The sequence below is a fragment of the Alligator mississippiensis genome, chromosome 5 (genome assembly GCF_030867095.1).
Source record: "Alligator mississippiensis isolate rAllMis1 chromosome 5, rAllMis1, whole genome shotgun sequence".
In the NCBI taxonomy this organism is placed as follows: Eukaryota; Metazoa; Chordata; order Crocodylia; family Alligatoridae; genus Alligator; species Alligator mississippiensis.
The window spans coordinates 111,799,296-111,808,529 of NC_081828.1; positions in this window are offsets into that span (position 1 = coordinate 111,799,296).

Below are 9,234 nucleotides of genomic sequence, written 5' to 3' on the forward strand. Positions count from 1 at the left end.
ACTTTCCTTTTTCTTTGTCAGTTAAAACATTTTTCTTCCTGGCAGTTTAGTCCTTCAAAGCATTAGATCAGCTGATTTCCTTTTTGCCAGTGCTTTGACCTACTTTTGCCTGAGGCCATGTGTAGATGAAATGGGGGCCCTAAATTGAAATGGTGGGTATTTTAAAATACCGCTTCAATTTAGGGCCCTTTAGATCCCCATGGTACGTACACACCTGAACTTACCTGCCTCTCTGGTGGCAGGGAAGGGAGGGTGAGCTGCCAGCAAGTAGAGCAGTCCCTGGACTGTGGAAGAGGGGGGGCTGGTGCATCCCTCCATGACAGTGATCCCCCCCCCACCCAGGTGGCACCCAGCCACAGGCATCTGGCTCGGGCAGTCCCAGGGGGCACCACAGCCACAGAGGGAAGCACTGGGCCCCCACGCAGCTCGGGCAGGCTCCAGGGGGAAAAAGTAGAGCCTGCCTTCCCAGGCTGCCGCCAGGCTGCCTGTACAGCTCTGCAGAGGCCCTGAGCTGCACAGAGCCCAGGGCTTCGCTCCACAGCCATAGAGCAGCAAACTAAAACTCCTCAAAGGAGTTTTAGTTTTCTGCATCCCAAGTCATTTAAGGCACATTACACCACTGAATTTGCTACAGCGGCTGGAATTACTGTGCAATACACTGCCGACATGTACAAACACCAACACCATTAAAGCCATGCAAAAGCATTTAACCTGCTTTAAAGTGTCATGCACACATGCACCTCCTTTCATCTACACATGACCTTACATATCCATGTAAGTTTTTAGGCTGATTGAGTTGGGACAAAGCATCACAACAGTAATACCACTACCAGACTGAAGTGGATTAGATTCAGTATTCCAGGCATGAAAACACTATTGTCAAGTAACGCTTTTTCTCTGTGCTTGAAGAATCTATTCAGCTGTCACTGGTATACATGGATGCAAACAAATGTTCACCATACTCAGTCTAGGTTTAGGTAGCCTGCTTTAAGACATCTAAATTGAAACCAGGAGCATTGTAGGTAGCCTGGGATAAGTAACTTGTGGGGGTGGGAGGGGGAAGGCAGACAGGTTCACAGAGGGAGCTGGCAGGTGCAGGGTGGTTGGTAGGTCTCTGTGGGGGATTAGTTGGTGTGCAAATGGGTGGGGAATTGCCTGGTCATATGGCTAAAAATGGACCAGTCAGGGCTGGGGGGACAGAAATGCCTGGGGTGAGTGACTGGGCTTTCCCAGTCTTGGGGGCTATGCTGTGAATGTGTTCAGGCTTTTGCTAGATTGGATTAATCCCTTCCTAGATTGGGTTAACCTTTTTTCAATCTAATTTAGTTTGCCTCCTTAGTGCATTAACTTAGATAAGGTGTGCCATTTTTTGGTTGATTTAAAACCTCCAAACACCTGCATGAGTGGGCATTTATATTGACATAACCCTGGTCAGTTGATCTAAATATAATGCTTGTATATACCCCATAAATACAGGACTTAATCCTGTTTCTAATGAAGTAAGGGGCAGAACTCTGAGATTTTAGCATGAGTATATCCAAAGTAACCCTTCCAAGGCACTTATGAGCTCTCTGTCATGTGGATGCTGTATTTTCAGTTACAATACACGTTCTTTAGATTAAGCACAATACCAGCTAGTTTTTTTTAAATCCCCAATGCTTTCCAAAACAAATACTGTTTTGTGTTACTTTGCTACAATGCAGACAATAAAACGTGTCATTGCATCTGCAAACTATGAATCTATTTTAGAAAGAACAGCTATAAAATCACATGAGTGTACTAGCTTGTAGTAAATCTTATTAATATGTATTATAATGTAACACAAAATATAGCATAAATGATTTAGGGTAAGATTCACATAAATGTTTGGGCTCCTGGTATATTTCAGATTTGGAAAACTGATGTACCATATTATGCCTAGTTTACTGCAGGGAGTCTGTTTGGTATATGCGGCTATTTCCATTAATGGCCAGATCTTTTTCTCAGAAGATGGAGTTTCTAGTGTTTGTCAGCCAGGCTATGCTGGCCATATTTGCAATTCTTCTTTTTTAGTTTTCCAGCCAGACAGTGTATCCTGAAAGATCTCAAACCTGATGGAGTTGTTTCTGGATATGTCAATTCTCCCTACTGAATCTGTGAAATGTGGTTAAAATCTTTGTTAATGTTTCCCTGAATCTGACTCATTTCATGCTGGAGTTGGCAAATCAGCTATTAAAACAGACTCCCAGAACCAGATATGGAAGTGGACATAGTGGAACTAGGAAGGACTAGTGCTTATCAAAAACTGACTTTTTATTTGCTTTTTTTATAGTAGAAATTAATCATTCAGCCATGACATAATTTAATGATCTTGATGGGAATGGATAGATTGTTGAAATAACAGGCAATGCTGAAAGTAAGCATTTGTCTCACTTAACTAAGTCCCTGAATTCAAATGCACTGCTTAGATATTTGTGTAAGAATTGTATCAAAATTGGCATATATGGCAACTGCTGCATGACACATAATCACTAGTGACAATCTGACTTGCTGGAATAGCTATTATGTGCAGATTCAAATAAAGGTTCCCAACCTTTATTTTGCCACGACCCACTGCTGGGAGCAGAGTGCGGCAATGGTCCAGGGGTGGGGGAGCTCCTGGCATGTGGTGTGGTTCATCCTTTGTGTGTGACATTGACAACATTGCCCCTGTGACTCTTGTTTGGGTTGCAACCCAAGGTTGGGAACCACTTTTCTAGAAAATTGTGAAATAATGGAATTACTTCACTGGGATGTTCTGATGCCAACATATACTTTAACTGATAAAACACGTTAGTATGTTCTGAAGTAGTTTTGTGAATCATGACAATTCTGCATTCAAAGAAATTTGAAATATTTACAGGAAAGTCATTGCAGAAATGCTGGTCTGTTTTTGGAGATGGAAATGTGAAAAATCAAATCAAAATCTGATCCATTTATTTCAGTGACACTGTATACAAAATTCTCCTTTGGGTCAAACTGTACTTATTACTGCTAGCAACTACAGGATCTTGACTATATCATCATCAGCTGGGAAAAAAAATCTAGCAATACAGTGGACAACCACAGATTTCATTAAGAGTATGTGTATAACCTGTTTCCCTGTGAAAAAAACAGTAACCTTGAAACTGTTATTAAGTAAAATCAATGTACATAAAACATTAGCACTGACAGACATGGGGTGGGGGGGAGGAGGGAGAGGAAATGCACTCTACCAGAAGCAGCAATGTGTTACTTTTATAGTTTTCATAGTTTTTAGGGGCTGGAATAGACTTTACAGATCATTAGGTCCAGCCCCCCTGCACTTGGGCAGAAAAGACGGCTAAGGTCAGATGACCCCAGCGAGATGGGCATCAAGATGCCTTTTGATTGCCAGGATGGATGACTTTACCACCTCTGGGGGGAGCTTGTTCCAAACCCTCGGTACTTAACTTGTAAAGAAGATTTTTCTTTTACCCAGCTCTGCAGTGTCTATATTGTCTGATTCAGCACAGCTTTTTGGTGCTGATTGCTAAAGCTGACTCAAATAGCTATTAGATGAAAGCACCAAAAAGCCCCACTGAAGTGCCCAATCTCTACAGATGTTGAGAGAGCCAGGTGCAACTAACACACTTCTTCTTCTGGGCATGTGCTGGGCTTAGTATAGGAGCGTGCTGAGTTTACAGTAAAATGCCATTTTTTTTCCCCACATCTGCAAGCCACCTAGAGTGAAAGCTTGTCACTGAATTTTCCTAAAAATAATAGGTTATTCACATACCTCATGCAAGTATCCATGCATACCTCACCATCCAGCTCAAGGTGGCAAAGGCCTGCAGCAAGGCATCAGCCCTGGACTTCAGGAAGGCGGATTTCAATGAGGTAAGGAGACTAGTTGAGGAGGTACTGAGGTCCTGGAGGAAAGAGGAGTTAGGTGTCCAAGAAAAGTGTTTGTTCCCTAAGGAGACAATCCTCCAAGCCCAAAGGGAGCTAATCCCAACAGGGATCAAAGCGGGCAAGAGGGCACAAAAGCCCCTATGGCTCACCAAAAGCATATGGGAACGTCTTGTAGCTAAAAAGGAGGTGTACACTCAATGGAAGGGAGGGGCCATCACCAGGGAGGACTATACCTCGGTTGCTTGGGGCTGTAGTGGGGCAGTCAGGAAGGCCAAGGTGGAGATGGAACTGGGACTAGCTACCTGGATCAAGGACAAGAAGTCCTTTTTTAAATAGAGTGTAAAAAGAAGGTAGCGAGTAACGTGGGGACTCTGCAAGGCATACTAGAAAATCTGGTTGTTGCACCAGATGACAAAGCTAACCTATTTAACAATATATTTGCCTCCATTTTTCTGAGCAGGGACCAGGTCACCCCCCCACCGGGACCCCTGTAGGCCCCAGGGGAGACACACCCAGGCCTAGGGTCAATGAGGACATAGTCAGGGAACTTCTGGAGGCACTGGATGTATTTAAATCAGCTGGTCCTGATGATCTCCACCCCAGAGTGCTTAGGGAATTGGCAGAGGTCATTGCGGGACCCCTGGCATGGCTTTACAAGCACTCGTGGTGCTCTGGTGTGGTGCCAGAGGACTGGAAAAGGGCCAATGTGGTTCCCATTTTCAAAAAAGGGAAGGAGGAGGACCCAGGAAACAATAGGCCAGTTAGTCTTACCTCGATCCTAGGTAATCTTTTTGAGAGAATTATCCTGGTGCATGTCCGCAAGGGGCCAGCAGGGGATATTATGCTTAGGGGCAACCAACATGGGTTCATTAGAGGTAGGCACTGTCAGACCAACCTGGTGGCCTTCTATGACAAGGTCACAAAATCCTTGGATGCAGGTGTTGTGGTGGACATAGTCTTTCTGCACTTTAGGAAGGTCTTTGACAATGTCTCACCCCATTCTCATTAAAAAAAACTAGGGGACTGTGGCATTGGTACCTACACAGTCAAATGAGTCACTAACTGGCTGGAGGGCTGCACCCAGAGAGGGGTGGTGGATGGGTCATTTTTGACTTGGAGGGATGTGGGCAGTGGGGTTCTGCAGGGCTCGGTCCTCAGGCCTGCACTATTCAACATCTTTATCAGCAACTTGGACAAAGGGGTAAAAAGCACCCTGTTCAAATTCACAGACAACACTAAGATGTGGGGGGAAGTGGGCACACTAGAAGGGAGGAATAGGCTGCAATTGGACCTAGACAGGTTACAGGGGTGGGCAGATGAGAACAGGATGGGTTTCAACACTGACAAGTGCAAGGTGCTGCACCTGGGGAGGAAGAACCAGCAGCATACCTACAGGCTGGGGAACTCCCTTCTCATCAGAGAGGCAGAAAAGGATCTTGGAGTCATTAATGATGCCAAAATGAACATGGGCCGACAGTGTGGGGAAGCAGTCAGGAAGGCCAACTGTACCTTGTCATACATCCATAGATGCATCTCTAGGAGGTCCAAGGAGGTGATCCTCCCCCTCTATGCGACACTGGTCAGGCCACAGTTGGAGTACTGCATCCAGTTTTGGGTGCTGCACTTCAGGAGGGATGTGGACAACATGAAGAGGGTCCAAAGGAGGGCCACTCGCATGATCTGGGGACAGCAGGGCAGGCCCTACGAGGAGAGGCTAAGGGACGTGAACCTGTTCAGCCTCCACAAGAGAAGGCTGAGGCGGGATCTAGTGGCCGTTTACAAACTAGTCAGAGGGGACCAGCAGGCATTGGGGGGGTCCATGTTCCCCCGAGCACTACCAGGAGTGACTGGAAATAAAGGTCACAAGCTGGCAGAGGGTAGATTCAGGCTAGACATCAGGAGGCACTACTTTACTGTCAGGGTGGCTAGGATCTCGAACCAACTTCCAAGAGAAGTGGTGCTGGTTCCTACCCTGGGGGTCTTTTAAGATGAGGCTAGATGAACATCTTGCCAGGGTCGTTTGACTCTTTCCTGCCATGGCAGGGGGGTCAGACTTCATGATCTGCTCAGGTCCTATGAAACTATCTGTTTCTTGTCTTTGTGAGCCCTCAGTCTCTTGATGTTTGGGAAGGCCATTAATTCATTGACTTTGTAATAGAGTTTGCTGCCACTCATAATGATTCTGCCTACACATTTGTGTAACAGACCTTCATACTCTATGATGTCCACAATCCATTGAAGCAAAATAAATTCTTTATTTTTCATTTATTTTTACTTAAGGTTTCTCTGGAACTAATGAAGAGCAATATCAATAACAAATTAGGTTACAATGGGGGAAAAAATTATTTGCTGCATACTTACAAACTAAAAACTTCAGTAAGTTTAGAGCCCTTTCACATGGTTTTTATATTATTATCTCCAATTAGAAAAAAAAAATGTAGTTGACCCTATTTATTTTGGATAAGGGAATCCCATTTTTCTCCCATGTAACACATACCCAAATAGTACATATACCTTATTTTGAAAGGCCCTAAAAAGGAAAAAAAAACCCTTGTCTTAGAGGGTAGGTAAGTATTTGAGGGCTCAGAGGCCATGCATGGAGGGTTAGGGGACTGTATACCAGGGTTAGGGCCTTGCAGGTTGGAACCCTCAGACCAGACCTGGGGTTGTGTCCAATTGCTGATGCTGTGTACCATGGCCTGATCTAGCTGTGCTGGTACTGGGGCCAGAGATGCCTACTGGAACCAATCTGTCCAATGCTGAGGCCAGAGCTGCACAGCCAGGTGCAATCCAGTGCATGGCCTGGGAGCCAGCATGTGGTCCTAGACTCAACACACTTTGTTCAGCCCAGCAGCAGGCTATGGGACTAGTGTGAAGGGTTGGACTAGGTGCAGCAGGTCCAGGGATATGTGCTGGGTTGGATTTGATGTGCTGGATCCAACTGTGGGCCAACCCCATGCCCCAGTCTAATCCAATACATGGTTGGGAAGGTGATCTCCTCATGGGTCAGGAAATTCTGTGACAGGGGTTGCTGGAGGTGTGGTATCAGTGTTAATCATGAAATCCATTTTTCTACCTCCCTCTCCCCTTGCCCCGAACCAGCCAAATTTAAGGACCCTTTTTCTTGCATTTAATGCTCATCCTAATTTTCTCCAACTGATTTTTGTGGAAACAGCCCACAGGTTATATGTGAGAAAATATATTATTATATTACACTTAGCATATGCCCAGAACCTTGCTTCCTAAAGTTCTGTCATAGATTTACTGATTTATACTAATTTGCAAAATTCCACTGGAGTACATCCAGAAAAGCACTCAAGTGCTCCGATTGGTTGTTAAGAACTCCCCATTTGGGTGGGAAGACTAAAAGTGTTCTGCTCTTATGCTCTGTTCCCTTATGCATATGATCCATACATAAACACACAAAATTTCAAGCTTCTAGCTCAGGGGAAACGTGAAAATTAATTGTATCAGGCAGTCACCAGTTTCAAATGTTTATATAAGTTCCAATTTTAAGCTTTTGACTATTAATGAAGTAGGGGAAAATAATAAATATTCAATGTTTATTGATATAAAGAACAAAAATAAGTTAATAAAGCCAAAAAGCCGGTTTCTGTCACATAATCGCAATTTTCATTTCATATTTCTAATGGCAAGATGAGAAATTAATATAACAATCAGAAGCTGAATGAAGTCAAGACTAAATTTAATTGTGTCAAGATACAAGAAACTAACCCAATACTAAATTGTTCCCATAGGAAACATTACCACCAACAATAATTCAAGTTTCTTCAAATACACAAGAGAAATATTTAAAATGTATGAAACATTCATAATAGAATTTGAAATGTAATCATGTTTTCATTTGGTTTGAATTCAAAATATGTCTTACTAAACTGACAAAATAAGATGTGCCCGTTTTCATTGTGAAAATATGAAATTTCATAATTGATAAAGAAACTGATCATTTAGGAAAACACCAGACATAGCTGCACAGAGAAGTCAAAGATAAAACAAGCCAGTGGGGAAAAAAATACATGGAAAAAAAGGACATTTTTTAGAACTTTTGGTAAAAATAATGTTAAGAGAATTATAAAAATATGATTAATTTTCAATTAATGCTATTCTTTAAATTATCATGGGAACTGCAAGATCATAACCCTACCTAACTGCATTAGACATAGCATATTCAACTTATTAACTTCCATCTCTCTCAACATCCTAACCTCCTAATATGTGACACAATAGGCAAATAATATCCCCAAACCAAGTCTTCTCTTGTCATTACCATTGCTTTTCCTTTTGTGAAGTCTAGTAAGCATAATGAAATAGAATAATAACATTCAAATAAACCAGGTTTCTTGCTTTCTTGCACTCCTTATTGCCTTTTCCTTCATCATTTTCCATATCCATTAGAGCACCATCTTATTAATTGTCTTGCTTGGGCACAATTTGGAAGGGGTCAAAATGGTAGTCTAAGGTCTCCCCAAAATCATAAAAACCCCAAGTTTCCCATGAATTTTAAGGCATTTGTGTACCCTATACATTTAGTTAATATTTAGTGAACTCATTTGTCTAACAACCCATAGTTATATGCCTGAAATGAGGCTCAAATGCCTACCTTTAGATTTGAGCACCTAATTTTAAGCACCTATGCTTGAAAATGACATTTGGTTTTGCAGAGATGTCCTTTATTATTACAGACATAGATTTTACTATTTTCCATTTGTATATCTCATATATATACGACTGAGGCAATGAAACAGACTGAGTAGGGAAGCTGTGAAATCTTTATCACTGAAGGTTTTCAAGAAGAGGTTGAATAAGCATTGGTCAGGGGTGATCTAGAAGTAGTTATTAGGGCTGTGCAAAGTGTCAGTTGCTGATTTGACCAAGATTTGGCTTGATTCAGCAGTTGAATAGCCAAATCTGAATCAAATCAGGAGACCCTTTAATTTCTCTGAATCGAATTGGAACCCTCTGAATCAATTCAGAGCAATTTGGAGAGATTTGATGATTCAGACATAAACACAACTTTAAAAGTTTTTTCCATGTACCTCAAGGTCCCAGGTGGCTTATGAATGCTGAGATGGTGGGGCAGATGGAGCATCCCATGGGAGCATGGGGGGGTCCCCAGGGTGTTCGGCAGTGGACCCAGAAGTGGACCAAAAGCACTTCTGGTCCACTTCTGCATCTGCAGCAGAGCACACACGGGAACTCCCACCCCCCAGCTTGGTGACTGGTGTCTCCTGGGTCTTGGGGGGCACCCAGGGTCTCCCTGTGGCTGATTGCTGAGGTGGGAGGCATGGGAGGGGGTCCTCCACATGCTCAGCATCCTGCCTG